The sequence below is a fragment of the Pavona decussata genome, unplaced genomic scaffold, assembly GCF_977016875.1.
Source record: "Pavona decussata unplaced genomic scaffold, jaPavDecu1.1 SCAFFOLD_127, whole genome shotgun sequence".
NCBI lineage: Eukaryota > Metazoa > Cnidaria > Anthozoa > Scleractinia > Agariciidae > Pavona > Pavona decussata.
In genome coordinates, this window is record NW_028145541.1 from 2,376,282 (window position 1) to 2,396,478 (window position 20,197).

At 35.9% G+C, this 20,197-nt stretch overlaps 1 protein-coding gene across 2 annotated transcripts in view; it reads right to left on the reverse strand.

Annotated features, from left to right (window-relative positions):
• LOC146469206 (uncharacterized) overlaps nucleotides 1-18,081 on the reverse strand; it is a 44,083-nt gene extending 26,002 nt beyond the window's left edge. For both annotated transcript variants that reach the window (XM_085123861.1, XM_085123858.1), the window contains exon 1: nucleotides 17,991-18,081. The gene's annotated coding sequence lies outside the window, so the exon portion shown is untranslated. The remainder of the gene's footprint in view (nucleotides 1-17,990) is intronic.
• Between the last annotated feature and the right edge of the window lie 2,116 nt (nucleotides 18,082-20,197).

Here is a 20,197-nt window from a genome sequence, read left to right on the forward strand (position 1 = left end):
ATCCACTGACCGCGCGCACATCGCAAAGAAGGCCTGAGAGTCAATGTCATCATCCTGTCACTAAAACAATAATAAACAAAATAATAGTGACATGTTGTCGCCGAAACGTCATGTTTTAGAATGCTATTACCATATTCATACTTGACTATTTACAATATTAAATGTGTTAAGGGCTAGGAAGCCTATATAGAAGCCGGGGGCTTATTAACTATAGGCTTCCTAGAACTATTGGATAAACCATAGAAGTTAAGGGTACTGATTGAAATTTCCACTTCAATTTTTTTCAAAGAAGAAAAAAAAGAAAAGGTAAAGAAAAGGTGTGTAGCTCAACAAAGAGTCAATTTAACTTAGAAAGAAGGAATTTTTCAAGTCTTTTGCCAAACAAACTGATAGTTTCACTGTTTTGAATTTCACGACTTAGCGAGTTGAAAAACGAAGGACCTTGAAAGCGAATTGAGAATTTTCGAAGATTAGTTCGACAATAAGGTATATAGAAAAGGTTGGAATTTCTTGTTTTATAAGAATGTATTTGACTTGCAAGAGTAAACGTATCACGAAAATAATTTGGAAGTAAGCTTCTTTTAAAAAGATACATAAATTTACCTATTTGGTATAAATAACTGTCAGAGAATTTTAATCTCGCTCCTTTCTTTTTATTTTGAAATGATCCAACACCCTAACAAGAAACCCCACCATCCACAGGTCCCTTGTGTAGGGGGGATGAATCTTGCACTCAGATAACGATAACTTGCCGCTCACGACAAGACAGTGAGTGAGGAGAACTGCCGACCACTAAGCCGAATATTAAGACAGCACCTTTCGCCACTAGCGCTCACATCAGCCGTCTGGAATTGACCTACATCCATATATAACATGGACAGGTGTCTTCCAAGTGGTACGTCTTGAGGTTTGACATGTTTGAGCATGCGTACTGCTAAAACTCATATAACGAATAGATAAATACCTCGTTGTTTATTTCAAGAAAATGATCAGGCAATGATCAAAAATATGAAAAGCTAGGGGGGAAAAACACACTTGTGATTAGTCTATAAGGTCACTTAACGACAAGGGAATCTTTTCATTATCTTAATTTTGTTTTATATAAAAAAAACGCTCAATGTTTGTGATTGTTCATTCTACCCAAGCCTTGGCATCCGTGCAGATCGACGTTGTAGTTCATATTTTTTTTTTTTTTTATCTCAGTTAACCCTTTAACCTCTAATATCAGAGAAAAAATTCTCCTATCTTGTCCTGTTACTTTTCTTATAAAAGTACTGTGGAGAAGTTATTACAACATCAGAAAATTCAAGTTGGGCGATCATATCTTTAATTCTCATGACTTTATGGGTTGAATAAGCATGGATATTACAAGGAGAAATTTGATGCTGATCACTGTTAGGGCTTAAAGGGTTAAGGTGGTCTTTCACTCAAGGAGTTAATTTGTTTGGTAAAAGTTTCCGGCAAAGTTCGTTTCCATTACTTATAGGGATTCACGCCCTGGCTTCAAAATGAGTCTTTTCCAGTCACATGTCATAATAGTTAATGATTAACCAGCATGCTAAGTAAAAAAATAGGGCTGTTGATTGCAAAGAACGATATCTTACTAACGAGAAATAGCTTTTCTTTAAATTGAAATGGCCCAAAATTTGATTTCTCTGAACAATTCAACTTAAAATGAGAAAAAACATCATTTTGACAACCACTCGTCATATAATTAGTTTTGACAAATGCGAGTATTTCGAGCGACGGGCTAAGCAAAATAAATTTCCACGCAGTTCGAGAAAGTAACTGACGCATTCGCGGAAAGTCTGATTGTGTCGATTAGCTAGGTAAACTTACGGTATTTAACTGAAAGGAAGTTTTCTCGCAAAGAGATGCACGTGCGACTGATAACAAGACAAGTTAGCGATGATTCTTGAAACGAACAAGTTCACAGCCACTGAGAATAATCAATGACATCGCTAATTCGAAAATGTTTCGTTCTCGCTCTGAAGCAAACACGACAGTGAAAAGAAAAAAACATAATGACAACTGGAGTAAACCAGTTTGTTTAAGTTTAAGGTGGCTTCTAAACAAAGCTCACTGAATCTAGTTAAACACAACAACACTGAACAGCAGACGAAAAAAAATGCCCGTAGAAACATCGTCGTAACTAAACACTTTGATTACTTAGCGATATGTGAAAGAGAAATACCAACTCTAACTGAATAAAACATGATTGTTCAAGACTTACTGAGACCTTTAAGTTGCTCATCCACTGACCGCGCGCACATCGCAAAGAAGGCCTGAGAGTCAATGTCATCATCCTGTCACTAAAACAATAATAAACAAAATAATAGTGACATGTTGTCGCCGAAACGTCATGTTTTAGAATGCTATTACCATATTCATACTTGACTATTTACAATATTAAATGTGTTAAGGGCTAGGAAGCCTATATAGAAGCCGGGGGCTTATTAACTATAGGCTTCCTAGAACTATTGGATAAACCATAGAAGTTAAGGGTACTGATTGAAATTTCCACTTCAATTTTTTTTAAAGAAGAAAAAAAAGAAAAGGTAAAGAAAAGGTGTGTAGCTCAACAAAGAGTCAATTTAACTTAGAAAGAAGGAATTTTTCAAGTCTTTTGCCAAACAAACTGATAGTTTCACTGTTTTGAATTTCACGACTTAGCGAGTTGAAAAACGAAGGACCTTGAAAGCGAATTGAGAATTTTCGAAGATTAGTTCGACAATAAGGTATATAGAAAAGGTTGGAATTTCTTGTTTTATAAGAATGTATTTGACTTGCAAGAGTAAACGTATCACGAAAATAATTTGGAAGTAAGCTTCTTTTAAAAAGATACATAAATTTACCTATTTGGTATAAATAACTGTCAGAGAATTTTAATCTCGCTCCTTTCTTTTTATTTTGAAATGATCCAACACCCTAACAAGAAACCCCACCATCCACAGGTCCCTTGTGTAGGGGGGATGAATCTTGCACTCAGATAACGATAACTTGCCGCTCACGACAAGACAGTGAGTGAGGAGAACTGCCGACCACTAAGCCGAATATTAAGACAGCACCTTTCGCCACTAGCGCTCACATCAGCCGTCTAGAATTGACCTACATCCATATATAACATGGACAGGTGTCTTCCAAGTGGTACGTCTTGAGGTTTGACATGTTTGAGCATGCGTACTGCTAAAACTCATATAACGAATAGATAAATACCTCGTTGTTTATTTCAAGAAAATGATCAGGCAATGATCAAAAATATGAAAAGCTAGGGGGGAAAAACACACTTGTGATTAGTCTATAAGGTCACTTAACGACAAGGGAATCTTTTCATTATCTTAATTTTGTTTTATATAAAAAAAACGCTCAATGTTTGTGATTGTTCATTCTACCCAAGCCTTGGCATCCGTGCAGATCGACGTTGTAGTTCATATATATATATTTTTTTATCTCAGTTAACCCTTTAACCTCTAATATCAGAGAAAAAATTCTCCTATCTTGTCCTGTTACTTTTCTTATAAAAGTACTGTGGAGAAGTTATTACAACATCAGAAAATTCAAGTTGGGCGATCATATCTTTAATTCTCATGACTTTATGGGTTGAATAAGCATGGATATTACAAGGAGAAATTTGATGCTGATCACTGTTAGGGCTTAAAGGGTTAAGGTGGTCTTTCACTCAAGGAGTTAATTTGTTTGGTAAAAGTTTCCGGCAAAGTTCGTTTCCATTACTTATAGGGATTCACGCCCTGGCTTCAAAATGAGTCTTTTCCAGTCACATGTCATAATAGTTAATGATTAACCAGCATGCTAAGTAAAAAAATAGGGCTGTTGATTGCAAAGAACGATATCTTACTAACGAGAAATAGCTTTTCTTTAAATTGAAATGGCCCAAAATTTGATTTCTCTGAACAATTCAACTTAAAATGAGAAAAAACATCATTTTGACAACCACTCGTCATATAATTAGTTTTGACAAATGCGAGTATTTCGAGCGACGGGCTAAGCAAAATAAATTTCCACGCAGTTCGAGAAAGTAACTGACGCATTCGCGGAAAGTCTGATTGTGTCGATTAGCTAGGTAAACTTACGGTATTTAACTGAAAGGAAGTTTTCTCGCAAAGAGATGCACGTGCGACTGATAACAAGACAAGTTAGCGATGATTCTTGAAACGAACAAGTTCACAGCCACTGAGAATAATCAATGACATCGCTAATTCGAAAATGTTTCGTTCTCGCTCTGAAGCAAACACGACAGTGAAAAGAAAAAAACATAATGACAACTGGAGTAAACCAGTTTGTTTAAGTTTAAGGTGGCTTCTAAACAAAGCTCACTGAATCTAGTTAAACACAACAACACTGAACAGCAGACGAAAAAAAATGCCCGTAGAAACATCGTCGTAACTAAACACTTTGATTACTTAGCGATATGTGAAAGAGAAATACCAACTCTAACTGAATAAAACATGATTGTTCAAGACTTACTGAGACCTTTAAGTTGCTCATCCACTGACCGCGCGCACATCGCAAAGAAGGCCTGAGAGTCAATGTCATCATCCTGTCACTAAAACAATAATAAACAAAATAATAGTGACATGTTGTCGCCGAAACGTCATGTTTTAGAATGCTATTACCATATTCATACTTGACTATTTACAATATTAAATGTGTTAAGGGCTAGGAAGCCTATATAGAAGCCGGGGGCTTATTAACTATAGGCTTCCTAGAACTATTGGATAAACCATAGAAGTTAAGGGTACTGATTGAAATTTCCACTTCAATTTTTTTTAAAGAAGAAAAAAAAGAAAAGGTAAAGAAAAGGTGTGTAGCTCAACAAAGAGTCAATTTAACTTAGAAAGAAGGAATTTTTCAAGTCTTTTGCCAAACAAACTGATAGTTTCACTGTTTTGAATTTCACGACTTAGCGAGTTGAAAAACGAAGGACCTTGAAAGCGAATTGAGAATTTTCGAAGATTAGTTCGACAATAAGGTATATAGAAAAGGTTGGAATTTCTTGTTTTATAAGAATGTATTTGACTTGCAAGAGTAAACGTATCACGAAAATAATTTGGAAGTAAGCTTCTTTTAAAAAGATACATAAATTTACCTATTTGGTATAAATAACTGTCAGAGAATTTTAATCTCGCTCCTTTCTTTTTATTTTGAAATGATCCAACACCCTAACAAGAAACCCCACCATCCACAGGTCCCTTGTGTAGGGGGGATGAATCTTGCACTCAGATAACGATAACTTGCCGCTCACGACAAGACAGTGAGTGAGGAGAACTGCCGACCACTAAGCCGAATATTAAGACAGCACCTTTCGCCACTAGCGCTCACATCAGCCGTCTGGAATTGACCTACATCCATATATAACATGGACAGGTGTCTTCCAAGTGGTACGTCTTGAGGTTTGACATGTTTGAGCATGCGTACTGCTAAAACTCATATAACGAATAGATAAATACCTCGTTGTTTATTTCAAGAAAATGATCAGGCAATGATCAAAAATATGAAAAGCTAGGGGGGAAAAACACACTTGTGATTAGTCTATAAGGTCACTTAACGACAAGGGAATCTTTTCATTATCTTAATTTTGTTTTATATAAAAAAAACGCTCAATGTTTGTGATTGTTCATTCTACCCAAGCCTTGGCATCCGTGCAGATCGACGTTGTAGTTCATATTTTTTTTTTTTTTTTATCTCAGTTAACCCTTTAACCTCTAATATCAGAGAAAAAATTCTCCTATCTTGTCCTGTTACTTTTCTTATAAAAGTACTGTGGAGAAGTTATTACAACATCAGAAAATTCAAGTTGGGCGATCATATCTTTAATTCTCATGACTTTATGGGTTGAATAAGCATGGATATTACAAGGAGAAATTTGATGCTGATCACTGTTAGGGCTTAAAGGGTTAAGGTGGTCTTTCACTCAAGGAGTTAATTTGTTTGGTAAAAGTTTCCGGCAAAGTTCGTTTCCATTACTTATAGGGATTCACGCCCTGGCTTCAAAATGAGTCTTTTCCAGTCACATGTCATAATAGTTAATGATTAACCAGCATGCTAAGTAAAAAAATAGGGCTGTTGATTGCAAAGAACGATATCTTACTAACGAGAAATAGCTTTTCTTTAAATTGAAATGGCCCAAAATTTGATTTCTCTGAACAATTCAACTTAAAATGAGAAAAAACATCATTTTGACAACCACTCGTCATATAATTAGTTTTGACAAATGCGAGTATTTCGAGCGACGGGCTAAGCAAAATAAATTTCCACGCAGTTCGAGAAAGTAACTGACGCATTCGCGGAAAGTCTGATTGTGTCGATTAGCTAGGTAAACTTACGGTATTTAACTGAAAGGAAGTTTTCTCGCAAAGAGATGCACGTGCGACTGATAACAAGACAAGTTAGCGATGATTCTTGAAACGAACAAGTTCACAGCCACTGAGAATAATCAATGACATCGCTAATTCGAAAATGTTTCGTTCTCGCTCTGAAGCAAACACGACAGTGAAAAGAAAAAAACATAATGACAACTGGAGTAAACCAGTTTGTTTAAGTTTAAGGTGGCTTCTAAACAAAGCTCACTGAATCTAGTTAAACACAACAACACTGAACAGCAGACGAAAAAAAATGCCCGTAGAAACATCGTCGTAACTAAACACTTTGATTACTTAGCGATATGTGAAAGAGAAATACCAACTCTAACTGAATAAAACATGATTGTTCAAGACTTACTGAGACCTTTAAGTTGCTCATCCACTGACCGCGCGCACATCGCAAAGAAGGCCTGAGAGTCAATGTCATCATCCTGTCACTAAAACAATAATAAACAAAATAATAGTGACATGTTGTCGCCGAAACGTCATGTTTTAGAATGCTATTACCATATTCATACTTGACTATTTACAATATTAAATGTGTTAAGGGCTAGGAAGCCTATATAGAAGCCGGGGGCTTATTAACTATAGGCTTCCTAGAACTATTGGATAAACCATAGAAGTTAAGGGTACTGATTGAAATTTCCACTTCAATTTTTTTTAAAGAAGAAAAAAAAGAAAAGGTAAAGAAAAGGTGTGTAGCTCAACAAAGAGTCAATTTAACTTAGAAAGAAGGAATTTTTCAAGTCTTTTGCCAAACAAACTGATAGTTTCACTGTTTTGAATTTCACGACTTAGCGAGTTGAAAAACGAAGGACCTTGAAAGCGAATTGAGAATTTTCGAAGATTAGTTCGACAATAAGGTATATAGAAAAGGTTGGAATTTCTTGTTTTATAAGAATGTATTTGACTTGCAAGAGTAAACGTATCACGAAAATAATTTGGAAGTAAGCTTCTTTTAAAAAGATACATAAATTTACCTATTTGGTATAAATAACTGTCAGAGAATTTTAATCTCGCTCCTTTCTTTTTATTTTGAAATGATCCAACACCCTAACAAGAAACCCCACCATCCACAGGTCCCTTGTGTAGGGGGGATGAATCTTGCACTCAGATAACGATAACTTGCCGCTCACGACAAGACAGTGAGTGAGGAGAACTGCCGACCACTAAGCCGAATATTAAGACAGCACCTTTCGCCACTAGCGCTCACATCAGCCGTCTGGAATTGACCTACATCCATATATAACATGGACAGGTGTCTTCCAAGTGGTACGTCTTGAGGTTTGACATGTTTGAGCATGCGTACTGCTAAAACTCATATAACGAATAGATAAATACCTCGTTGTTTATTTCAAGAAAATGATCAGGCAATGATCAAAAATATGAAAAGCTAGGGGGGAAAAACACACTTGTGATTAGTCTATAAGGTCACTTAACGACAAGGGAATCTTTTCATTATCTTAATTTTGTTTTATATAAAAAAAACGCTCAATGTTTGTGATTGTTCATTCTACCCAAGCCTTGGCATCCGTGCAGATCGACGTTGTAGTTCATATTTTTTTTTTTTTATCTCAGTTAACCCTTTAACCTCTAATATCAGAGAAAAAATTCTCCTATCTTGTCCTGTTACTTTTCTTATAAAAGTACTGTGGAGAAGTTATTACAACATCAGAAAATTCAAGTTGGGCGATCATATCTTTAATTCTCATGACTTTATGGGTTGAATAAGCATGGATATTACAAGGAGAAATTTGATGCTGATCACTGTTAGGGCTTAAAGGGTTAAGGTGGTCTTTCACTCAAGGAGTTAATTTGTTTGGTAAAAGTTTCCGGCAAAGTTCGTTTCCATTACTTATAGGGATTCACGCCCTGGCTTCAAAATGAGTCTTTTCCAGTCACATGTCATAATAGTTAATGATTAACCAGCATGCTAAGTAAAAAAATAGGGCTGTTGATTGCAAAGAACGATATCTTACTAACGAGAAATAGCTTTTCTTTAAATTGAAATGGCCCAAAATTTGATTTCTCTGAACAATTCAACTTAAAATGAGAAAAAACATCATTTTGACAACCACTCGTCATATAATTAGTTTTGACAAATGCGAGTATTTCGAGCGACGGGCTAAGCAAAATAAATTTCCACGCAGTTCGAGAAAGTAACTGACGCATTCGCGGAAAGTCTGATTGTGTCGATTAGCTAGGTAAACTTACGGTATTTAACTGAAAGGAAGTTTTCTCGCAAAGAGATGCACGTGCGACTGATAACAAGACAAGTTAGCGATGATTCTTGAAACGAACAAGTTCACAGCCACTGAGAATAATCAATGACATCGCTAATTCGAAAATGTTTCGTTCTCGCTCTGAAGCAAACACGACAGTGAAAAGAAAAAAACATAATGACAACTGGAGTAAACCAGTTTGTTTAAGTTTAAGGTGGCTTCTAAACAAAGCTCACTGAATCTAGTTAAACACAACAACACTGAACAGCAGACGAAAAAAAATGCCCGTAGAAACATCGTCGTAACTAAACACTTTGATTACTTAGCGATATGTGAAAGAGAAATACCAACTCTAACTGAATAAAACATGATTGTTCAAGACTTACTGAGACCTTTAAGTTGCTCATCCACTGACCGCGCGCACATCGCAAAGAAGGCCTGAGAGTCAATGTCATCATCCTGTCACTAAAACAATAATAAACAAAATAATAGTGACATGTTGTCGCCGAAACGTCATGTTTTAGAATGCTATTACCATATTCATACTTGACTATTTACAATATTAAATGTGTTAAGGGCTAGGAAGCCTATATAGAAGCCGGGGGCTTATTAACTATAGGCTTCCTAGAACTATTGGATAAACCATAGAAGTTAAGGGTACTGATTGAAATTTCCACTTCAATTTTTTTTAAAGAAGAAAAAAAAGAAAAGGTAAAGAAAAGGTGTGTAGCTCAACAAAGAGTCAATTTAACTTAGAAAGAAGGAATTTTTCAAGTCTTTTGCCAAACAAACTGATAGTTTCACTGTTTTGAATTTCACGACTTAGCGAGTTGAAAAACGAAGGACCTTGAAAGCGAATTGAGAATTTTCGAAGATTAGTTCGACAATAAGGTATATAGAAAAGGTTGGAATTTCTTGTTTTATAAGAATGTATTTGACTTGCAAGAGTAAACGTATCACGAAAATAATTTGGAAGTAAGCTTCTTTTAAAAAGATACATAAATTTACCTATTTGGTATAAATAACTGTCAGAGAATTTTAATCTCGCTCCTTTCTTTTTATTTTGAAATGATCCAACACCCTAACAAGAAACCCCACCATCCACAGGTCCCTTGTGTAGGGGGGATGAATCTTGCACTCAGATAACGATAACTTGCCGCTCACGACAAGACAGTGAGTGAGGAGAACTGCCGACCACTAAGCCGAATATTAAGACAGCACCTTTCGCCACTAGCGCTCACATCAGCCGTCTGGAATTGACCTACATCCATATATAACATGGACAGGTGTCTTCCAAGTGGTACGTCTTGAGGTTTGACATGTTTGAGCATGCGTACTGCTAAAACTCATATAACGAATAGATAAATACCTCGTTGTTTATTTCAAGAAAATGATCAGGCAATGATCAAAAATATGAAAAGCTAGGGGGGAAAAACACACTTGTGATTAGTCTATAAGGTCACTTAACGACAAGGGAATCTTTTCATTATCTTAATTTTGTTTTATATAAAAAAAACGCTCAATGTTTGTGATTGTTCATTCTACCCAAGCCTTGGCATCCGTGCAGATCGACGTTGTAGTTCATATTTTTTTTTTTTTTATCTCAGTTAACCCTTTAACCTCTAATATCAGAGAAAAAATTCTCCTATCTTGTCCTGTTACTTTTCTTATAAAAGTACTGTGGAGAAGTTATTACAACATCAGAAAATTCAAGTTGGGCGATCATATCTTTAATTCTCATGACTTTATGGGTTGAATAAGCATGGATATTACAAGGAGAAATTTGATGCTGATCACTGTTAGGGCTTAAAGGGTTAAGGTGGTCTTTCACTCAAGGAGTTAATTTGTTTGGTAAAAGTTTCCGGCAAAGTTCGTTTCCATTACTTATAGGGATTCACGCCCTGGCTTCAAAATGAGTCTTTTCCAGTCACATGTCATAATAGTTAATGATTAACCAGCATGCTAAGTAAAAAAATAGGGCTGTTGATTGCAAAGAACGATATCTTACTAACGAGAAATAGCTTTTCTTTAAATTGAAATGGCCCAAAATTTGATTTCTCTGAACAATTCAACTTAAAATGAGAAAAAACATCATTTTGACAACCACTCGTCATATAATTAGTTTTGACAAATGCGAGTATTTCGAGCGACGGGCTAAGCAAAATAAATTTCCACGCAGTTCGAGAAAGTAACTGACGCATTCGCGGAAAGTCTGATTGTGTCGATTAGCTAGGTAAACTTACGGTATTTAACTGAAAGGAAGTTTTCTCGCAAAGAGATGCACGTGCGACTGATAACAAGACAAGTTAGCGATGATTCTTGAAACGAACAAGTTCACAGCCACTGAGAATAATCAATGACATCGCTAATTCGAAAATGTTTCGTTCTCGCTCTGAAGCAAACACGACAGTGAAAAGAAAAAAACATAATGACAACTGGAGTAAACCAGTTTGTTTAAGTTTAAGGTGGCTTCTAAACAAAGCTCACTGAATCTAGTTAAACACAACAACACTGAACAGCAGACGAAAAAAAATGCCCGTAGAAACATCGTCGTAACTAAACACTTTGATTACTTAGCGATATGTGAAAGAGAAATACCAACTCTAACTGAATAAAACATGATTGTTCAAGACTTACTGAGACCTTTAAGTTGCTCATCCACTGACCGCGCGCACATCGCAAAGAAGGCCTGAGAGTCAATGTCATCATCCTGTCACTAAAACAATAATAAACAAAATAATAGTGACATGTTGTCGCCGAAACGTCATGTTTTAGAATGCTATTACCATATTCATACTTGACTATTTACAATATTAAATGTGTTAAGGGCTAGGAAGCCTATATAGAAGCCGGGGGCTTATTAACTATAGGCTTCCTAGAACTATTGGATAAACCATAGAAGTTAAGGGTACTGATTGAAATTTCCACTTCAATTTTTTTTAAAGAAGAAAAAAAAGAAAAGGTAAAGAAAAGGTGTGTAGCTCAACAAAGAGTCAATTTAACTTAGAAAGAAGGAATTTTTCAAGTCTTTTGCCAAACAAACTGATAGTTTCACTGTTTTGAATTTCACGACTTAGCGAGTTGAAAAACGAAGGACCTTGAAAGCGAATTGAGAATTTTCGAAGATTAGTTCGACAATAAGGTATATAGAAAAGGTTGGAATTTCTTGTTTTATAAGAATGTATTTGACTTGCAAGAGTAAACGTGTCACGAAAATAATTTGGAAGTAAGCTTCTTTTAAAAAGATACATAAATTTACCTATTTGGTATAAATAACTGTCAGAGAATTTTAATCTCGCTCCTTTCTTTTTATTTTGAAATGATCCAACACCCTAACAAGAAACCCCACCATCCACAGGTCCCTTGTGTAGGGGGGATGAATCTTGCACTCAGATAACGATAACTTGCCGCTCACGACAAGACAGTGAGTGAGGAGAACTGCCGACCACTAAGCCGAATATTAAGACAGCACCTTTCGCCACTAGCGCTCACATCAGCCGTCTGGAATTGACCTACATCCATATATAACATGGACAGGTGTCTTCCAAGTGGTACGTCTTGAGGTTTGACATGTTTGAGCATGCGTACTGCTAAAACTCATATAACGAATAGATAAATACCTCGTTGTTTATTTCAAGAAAATGATCAGGCAATGATCAAAAATATGAAAAGCTAGGGGGGAAAAACACACTTGTGATTAGTCTATAAGGTCACTTAACGACAAGGGAATCTTTTCATTATCTTAATTTTGTTTTATATAAAAAAAACGCTCAATGTTTGTGATTGTTCATTCTACCCAAGCCTTGGCATCCGTGCAGATCGACGTTGTAGTTCATATTTTTTTTTTTTTTATCTCAGTTAACCCTTTAACCTCTAATATCAGAGAAAAAATTCTCCTATCTTGTCCTGTTACTTTTCTTATAAAAGTACTGTGGAGAAGTTATTACAACATCAGAAAATTCAAGTTGGGCGATCATATCTTTAATTCTCATGACTTTATGGGTTGAATAAGCATGGATATTACAAGGAGAAATTTGATGCTGATCACTGTTAGGGCTTAAAGGGTTAAGGTGGTCTTTCACTCAAGGAGTTAATTTGTTTGGTAAAAGTTTCCGGCAAAGTTCGTTTCCATTACTTATAGGGATTCACGCCCTGGCTTCAAAATGAGTCTTTTCCAGTCACATGTCATAATAGTTAATGATTAACCAGCATGCTAAGTAAAAAAATAGGGCTGTTGATTGCAAAGAACGATATCTTACTAACGAGAAATAGCTTTTCTTTAAATTGAAATGGCCCAAAATTTGATTTCTCTGAACAATTCAACTTAAAATGAGAAAAAACATCATTTTGACAACCACTCGTCATATAATTAGTTTTGACAAATGCGAGTATTTCGAGCGACGGGCTAAGCAAAATAAATTTCCACGCAGTTCGAGAAAGTAACTGACGCATTCGCGGAAAGTCTGATTGTGTCGATTAGCTAGGTAAACTTACGGTATTTAACTGAAAGGAAGTTTTCTCGCAAAGAGATGCACGTGCGACTGATAACAAGACAAGTTAGCGATGATTCTTGAAACGAACAAGTTCACAGCCACTGAGAATAATCAATGACATCGCTAATTCGAAAATGTTTCGTTCTCGCTCTGAAGCAAACACGACAGTGAAAAGAAAAAAACATAATGACAACTGGAGTAAACCAGTTTGTTTAAGTTTAAGGTGGCTTCTAAACAAAGCTCACTGAATCTAGTTAAACACAACAACACTGAACAGCAGACGAAAAAAAATGCCCGTAGAAACATCGTCGTAACTAAACACTTTGATTACTTAGCGATATGTGAAAGAGAAATACCAACTCTAACTGAATAAAACATGATTGTTCAAGACTTACTGAGACCTTTAAGTTGCTCATCCACTGACCGCGCGCACATCGCAAAGAAGGCCTGAGAGTCAATGTCATCATCCTGTCACTAAAACAATAATAAACAAAATAATAGTGACATGTTGTCGCCGAAACGTCATGTTTTAGAATGCTATTACCATATTCATACTTGACTATTTACAATATTAAATGTGTTAAGGGCTAGGAAGCCTATATAGAAGCCGGGGGCTTATTAACTATAGGCTTCCTAGAACTATTGGATAAACCATAGAAGTTAAGGGTACTGATTGAAATTTCCACTTCAATTTTTTTTAAAGAAGAAAAAAAAGAAAAGGTAAAGAAAAGGTGTGTAGCTCAACAAAGAGTCAATTTAACTTAGAAAGAAGGAATTTTTCAAGTCTTTTGCCAAACAAACTGATAGTTTCACTGTTTTGAATTTCACGACTTAGCGAGTTGAAAAACGAAGGACCTTGAAAGCGAATTGAGAATTTTCGAAGATTAGTTCGACAATAAGGTATATAGAAAAGGTTGGAATTTCTTGTTTTATAAGAATGTATTTGACTTGCAAGAGTAAACGTATCACGAAAATAATTTGGAAGTAAGCTTCTTTTAAAAAGATACATAAATTTACCTATTTGGTATAAATAACTGTCAGAGAATTTTAATCTCGCTCCTTTCTTTTTATTTTGAAATGATCCAACACCCTAACAAGAAACCCCACCATCCACAGGTCCCTTGTGTAGGGGGGATGAATCTTGCACTCAGATAACGATAACTTGCCGCTCACGACAAGACAGTGAGTGAGGAGAACTGCCGACCACTAAGCCGAATATTAAGACAGCACCTTTCGCCACTAGCGCTCACATCAGCCGTCTGGAATTGACCTACATCCATATATAACATGGACAGGTGTCTTCCAAGTGGTACGTCTTGAGGTTTGACATGTTTGAGCATGCGTACTGCTAAAACTCATATAACGAATAGATAAATACCTCGTTGTTTATTTCAAGAAAATGATCAGGCAATGATCAAAAATATGAAAAGCTAGGGGGGAAAAACACACTTGTGATTAGTCTATAAGGTCACTTAACGACAAGGGAATCTTTTCATTATCTTAATTTTGTTTTATATAAAAAAAACGCTCAATGTTTGTGATTGTTCATTCTACCCAAGCCTTGGCATCCGTGCAGATCGACGTTGTAGTTCATATTTTTTTTTTTTTTATCTCAGTTAACCCTTTAACCTCTAATATCAGAGAAAAAATTCTCCTATCTTGTCCTGTTACTTTTCTTATAAAAGTACTGTGGAGAAGTTATTACAACATCAGAAAATTCAAGTTGGGCGATCATATCTTTAATTCTCATGACTTTATGGGTTGAATAAGCATGGATATTACAAGGAGAAATTTGATGCTGATCACTGTTAGGGCTTAAAGGGTTAAGGTGGTCTTTCACTCAAGGAGTTAATTTGTTTGGTAAAAGTTTCCGGCAAAGTTCGTTTCCATTACTTATAGGGATTCACGCCCTGGCTTCAAAATGAGTCTTTTCCAGTCACATGTCATAATAGTTAATGATTAACCAGCATGCTAAGTAAAAAAATAGGGCTGTTGATTGCAAAGAACGATATCTTACTAACGAGAAATAGCTTTTCTTTAAATTGAAATGGCCCAAAATTTGATTTCTCTGAACAATTCAACTTAAAATGAGAAAAAACATCATTTTGACAACCACTCGTCATATAATTAGTTTTGACAAATGCGAGTATTTCGAGCGACGGGCTAAGCAAAATAAATTTCCACGCAGTTCGAGAAAGTAACTGACGCATTCGCGGAAAGTCTGATTGTGTCGATTAGCTAGGTAAACTTACGGTATTTAACTGAAAGGAAGTTTTCTCGCAAAGAGATGCACGTGCGACTGATAACAAGACAAGTTAGCGATGATTCTTGAAACGAACAAGTTCACAGCCACTGAGAATAATCAATGACATCGCTAATTCGAAAATGTTTCGTTCTCGCTCTGAAGCAAACACGACAGTGAAAAGAAAAAAACATAATGACAACTGGAGTAAACCAGTTTGTTTAAGTTTAAGGTGGCTTCTAAACAAAGCTCACTGAATCTAGTTAAACACAACAACACTGAACAGCAGACGAAAAAAAATGCCCGTAGAAACATCGTCGTAACTAAACACTTTGATTACTTAGCGATATGTGAAAGAGAAATACCAACTCTAACTGAATAAAACATGATTGTTCAAGACTTACTGAGACCTTTAAGTTGCTCATCCACTGACCGCGCGCACATCGCAAAGAAGGCCTGAGAGTCAATGTCATCATCCTGTCACTAAAACAATAATAAACAAAATAATAGTGACATGTTGTCGCCGAAACGTCATGTTTTAGAATGCTATTACCATATTCATACTTGACTATTTACAATATTAAATGTGTTAAGGGCTAGGAAGCCTATATAGAAGCCGGGGGCTTATTAACTATAGGCTTCCTAGAACTATTGGATAAACCATAGAAGTTAAGGGTACTGATTGAAATTTCCACTTCAATTTTTTTTAAAGAAGAAAAAAAAGAAAAGGTAAAGAAAAGGTGTGTAGCTCAACAAAGAGTCAATTTAACTTAGAAAGAAGGAATTTTTCAAGTCTTTTGCCAAACAAACTGATAGTTTCACTGTTTTGAATTTCACGACTTAGCGAGTTGAAAAACGAAGGACCTTGAAAGCGAATTGAGAATTTTCGAAGATTAGTTCGACAATAAGGTATATAGAAAAGGTTGGAATTTCTTGTTTTATAAGAATGTATTTGACTTGCAAGAGTAAACGTATCACGAAAATAATTTGGAAGTAAGCTTCTTTTAAAAAGATACATAAATTTACCTATTTGGTATAAATAACTGTCAGAGAATTTTAATCTCGCTCCTTTCTTTTTATTTTGAAATGATCCAACACCCTAACAAGAAACCCCACCATCCACAGGTCCCTTGTGTAGGGGGGATGAATCTTGCACTCAGATAACGATAACTTGCCGCTCACGACAAGACAGTGAGTGAGGAGAACTGCCGACCACTAAGCCGAATATTAAGACAGCACCTTTCGCCACTAGCGCTCACATCAGCCGTCTGGAATTGACCTACATCCATATATAACATGGACAGGTGTCTTCCAAGTGGTACGTCTTGAGGTTTGACATGTTTGAGCATGCGTACTGCTAAAACTCATATAACGAATAGATAAATACCTCGTTGTTTATTTCAAGAAAATGATCAGGCAATGATCAAAAATATGAAAAGCTAGGGGGGAAAAACACACTTGTGATTAGTCTATAAGGTCACTTAACGACAAGGGAATCTTTTCATTATCTTAATTTTGTTTTATATAAAAAAAACGCTCAATGTTTGTGATTGTTCATTCTACCCAAGCCTTGGCATCCGTGCAGATCGACGTTGTAGTTCATATTTTTTTTTTTTATCTCAGTTAACCCTTTAACCTCTAATATCAGAGAAAAAATTCTCCTATCTTGTCCTGTTACTTTTCTTATAAAAGTACTGTGGAGAAGTTATTACAACATCAGAAAATTCAAGTTGGGCGATCATATCTTTAATTCTCATGACTTTATGGGTTGAATAAGCATGGATATTACAAGGAGAAATTTGATGCTGATCACTGTTAGGGCTTAAAGGGTTAAGGTGGTCTTTCACTCAAGGAGTTAATTTGTTTGGTAAAAGTTTCCGGCAAAGTTCGTTTCCATTACTTATAGGGATTCACGCCCTGGCTTCAAAATGAGTCTTTTCCAGTCACATGTCATAATAGTTAATGATTAACCAGCATGCTAAGTAAAAAAATAGGGCTGTTGATTGCAAAGAACGATATCTTACTAACGAGAAATAGCTTTTCTTTAAATTGAAATGGCCCAAAATTTGATTTCTCTGAACAATTCAACTTAAAATGAGAAAAAACATCATTTTGACAACCACTCGTCATATAATTAGTTTTGACAAATGCGAGTATTTCGAGCGACGGGCTAAGCAAAATAAATTTCCACGCAGTTCGAGAAAGTAACTGACGCATTCGCGGAAAGTCTGATTGTGTCGATTAGCTAGGTAAACTTACGGTATTTAACTGAAAGGAAGTTTTCTCGCAAAGAGATGCACGTGCGACTGATAACAAGACAAGTTAGCGATGATTCTTGAAACGAACAAGTTCACAGCCACTGAGAATAATCAATGACATCGCTAATTCGAAAATGTTTCGTTCTCGCTCTGAAGCAAACACGACAGTGAAAAGAAAAAAACATAATGACAACTGGAGTAAACCAGTTTGTTTAAGTTTAAGGTGGCTTCTAAACAAAGCTCACTGAATCTAGTTAAACACAACAACACTGAACAGCAGACGAAAAAAAATGCCCGTAGAAACATCGTCGTAACTAAACACTTTGATTACTTAGCGATATGTGAAAGAGAAATACCAACTCTAACTGAATAAAACATGATTGTTCAAGACTTACTGAGACCTTTAAGTTGCTCATCCACTGACCGCGCGCACATCGCAAAGAAGGCCTGAGAGTCAATGTCATCATCCTGTCATTAAAACAATAATAAACAAAATAATAGTGACATGTTGTCGCCGAAACGTCATGTTTTAGAATGCTATTACCATATTCATACTTGACTATTTACAATATTAAATGTGTTAAGGGCTAGGAAGCCTATATAGAAGCCGGGGGCTTATTAACTATAGGCTTCCTAGAACTATTGGATAAACCATAGAAGTTAAGGGTACTGATTGAAATTTCCACTTCAATTTTTTTTAAAGAAGAAAAAAAAGAAAAGGTAAAGAAAAGGTGTGTAGCTCAACAAAGAGTCAATTTAACTTAGAAAGAAGGAATTTTTCAAGTCTTTTGCCAAACAAACTGATAGTTTCACTGTTTTGAATTTCACGACTTAGCGAGTTGAAAAACGAAGGACCTTGAAAGCGAATTGAGAATTTTCGAAGATTAGTTCGACAATAAGGTATATAGAAAAGGTTGGAATTTCTTGTTTTATAAGAATGTATTTGACTTGCAAGAGTAAACGTGTCACGAAAATAATTTGGAAGTAAGCTTCTTTTAAAAAGATACATAAATTTACCTATTTGGTATAAATAACTGTCAGAGAATTTTAATCTCGCTCCTTTCTTTTTATTTTGAAATGATCCAACACCCTAACAAGAAACCCCACCATCCACAGGTCCCTTGTGTAGGGGGGATGAATCTTGCACTCAGATAACGATAACTTGCCGCTCACGACAAGACAGTGAGTGAGGAGAACTGCCGACCACTAAGCCGAATATTAAGACAGCACCTTTCGCCACTAGCGCTCACATCAGCCGTCTGGAATTGACCTACATCCATATATAACATGGACAGGTGTCTTCCAAGTGGTACGTCTTGAGGTTTGACATGTTTGAGCATGCGTACTGCTAAAACTCATATAACGAATAGATAAATACCTCGTTGTTTATTTCAAGAAAATGATCAGGCAATGATCAAAAATATGAAAAGCTAGGGGGGAAAAACACACTTGTGATTAGTCTATAAGGTCACTTAACGACAAGGGAATCTTTTCATTATCTTAATTTTGTTTTATATAAAAAAAACGCTCAATGTTTGTGATTGTTCATTCTACCCAAGCCTTGGCATCCGTGCAGATCGACGTTGTAGTTCATATTTTTTTTTTTTTTATCTCAGTTAACCCTTTAACCTCTAATATCAGAGAAAAAATTCTCCTATCTTGTCCTGTTACTTTTCTTATAAAAGTACTGTGGAGAAGTTATTACAACATCAGAAAATTCAAGTTGGGCGATCATATCTTTAATTCTCATGACTTTATGGGTTGAATAAGCATGGATATTACAAGGAGAAATTTGATGCTGATCACTGTTAGGGCTTAAAGGGTTAAGGTGGTCTTTCACTCAAGGAGTTAATTTGTTTGGTAAAAGTTTCCGGCAAAGTTCGTTTCCATTACTTATAGGGATTCACGCCCTGGCTTCAAAATGAGTCTTTTCCAGTCACATGTCATAATAGTTAATGATTAACCAGCATGCTAAGTAAAAAAATAGGGCTGTTGATTGCAAAGAACGATATCTTACTAACGAGAAATAGCTTTTCTTTAAATTGAAATGGCCCAAAATTTGATTTCTCTGAACAATTCAACTTAAAATGAGAAAAAACATCATTTTGACAACCACTCGTCATATAATTAGTTTTGACAAATGCGAGTATTTCGAGCGACGGGCTAAGCAAAATAAATTTCCACGCAGTTCGAGAAAGTAACTGACGCATTCGCGGAAAGTCTGATTGTGTCGATTAGCTAGGTAAACTTACGGTATTTAACTGAAAGGAAGTTTTCTCGCAAAGAGATGCACGTGCGACTGATAACAAGACAAGTTAGCGATGATTCTTGAAACGAACAAGTTCACAGCCACTGAGAATAATCAATGACATCGCTAATTCGAAAATGTTTCGTTCTCGCTCTGAAGCAAACACGACAGTGAAAAGAAAAAAACATAATGACAACTGGAGTAAACCAGTTTGTTTAAGTTTAAGGTGGCTTCTAAACAAAGCTCACTGAATCTAGTTAAACACAACAACACTGAACAGCAGACGAAAAAAAATGCCCGTAGAAACATCGTCGTAACTAAACACTTTGATTACTTAGCGATATGTGAAAGAGA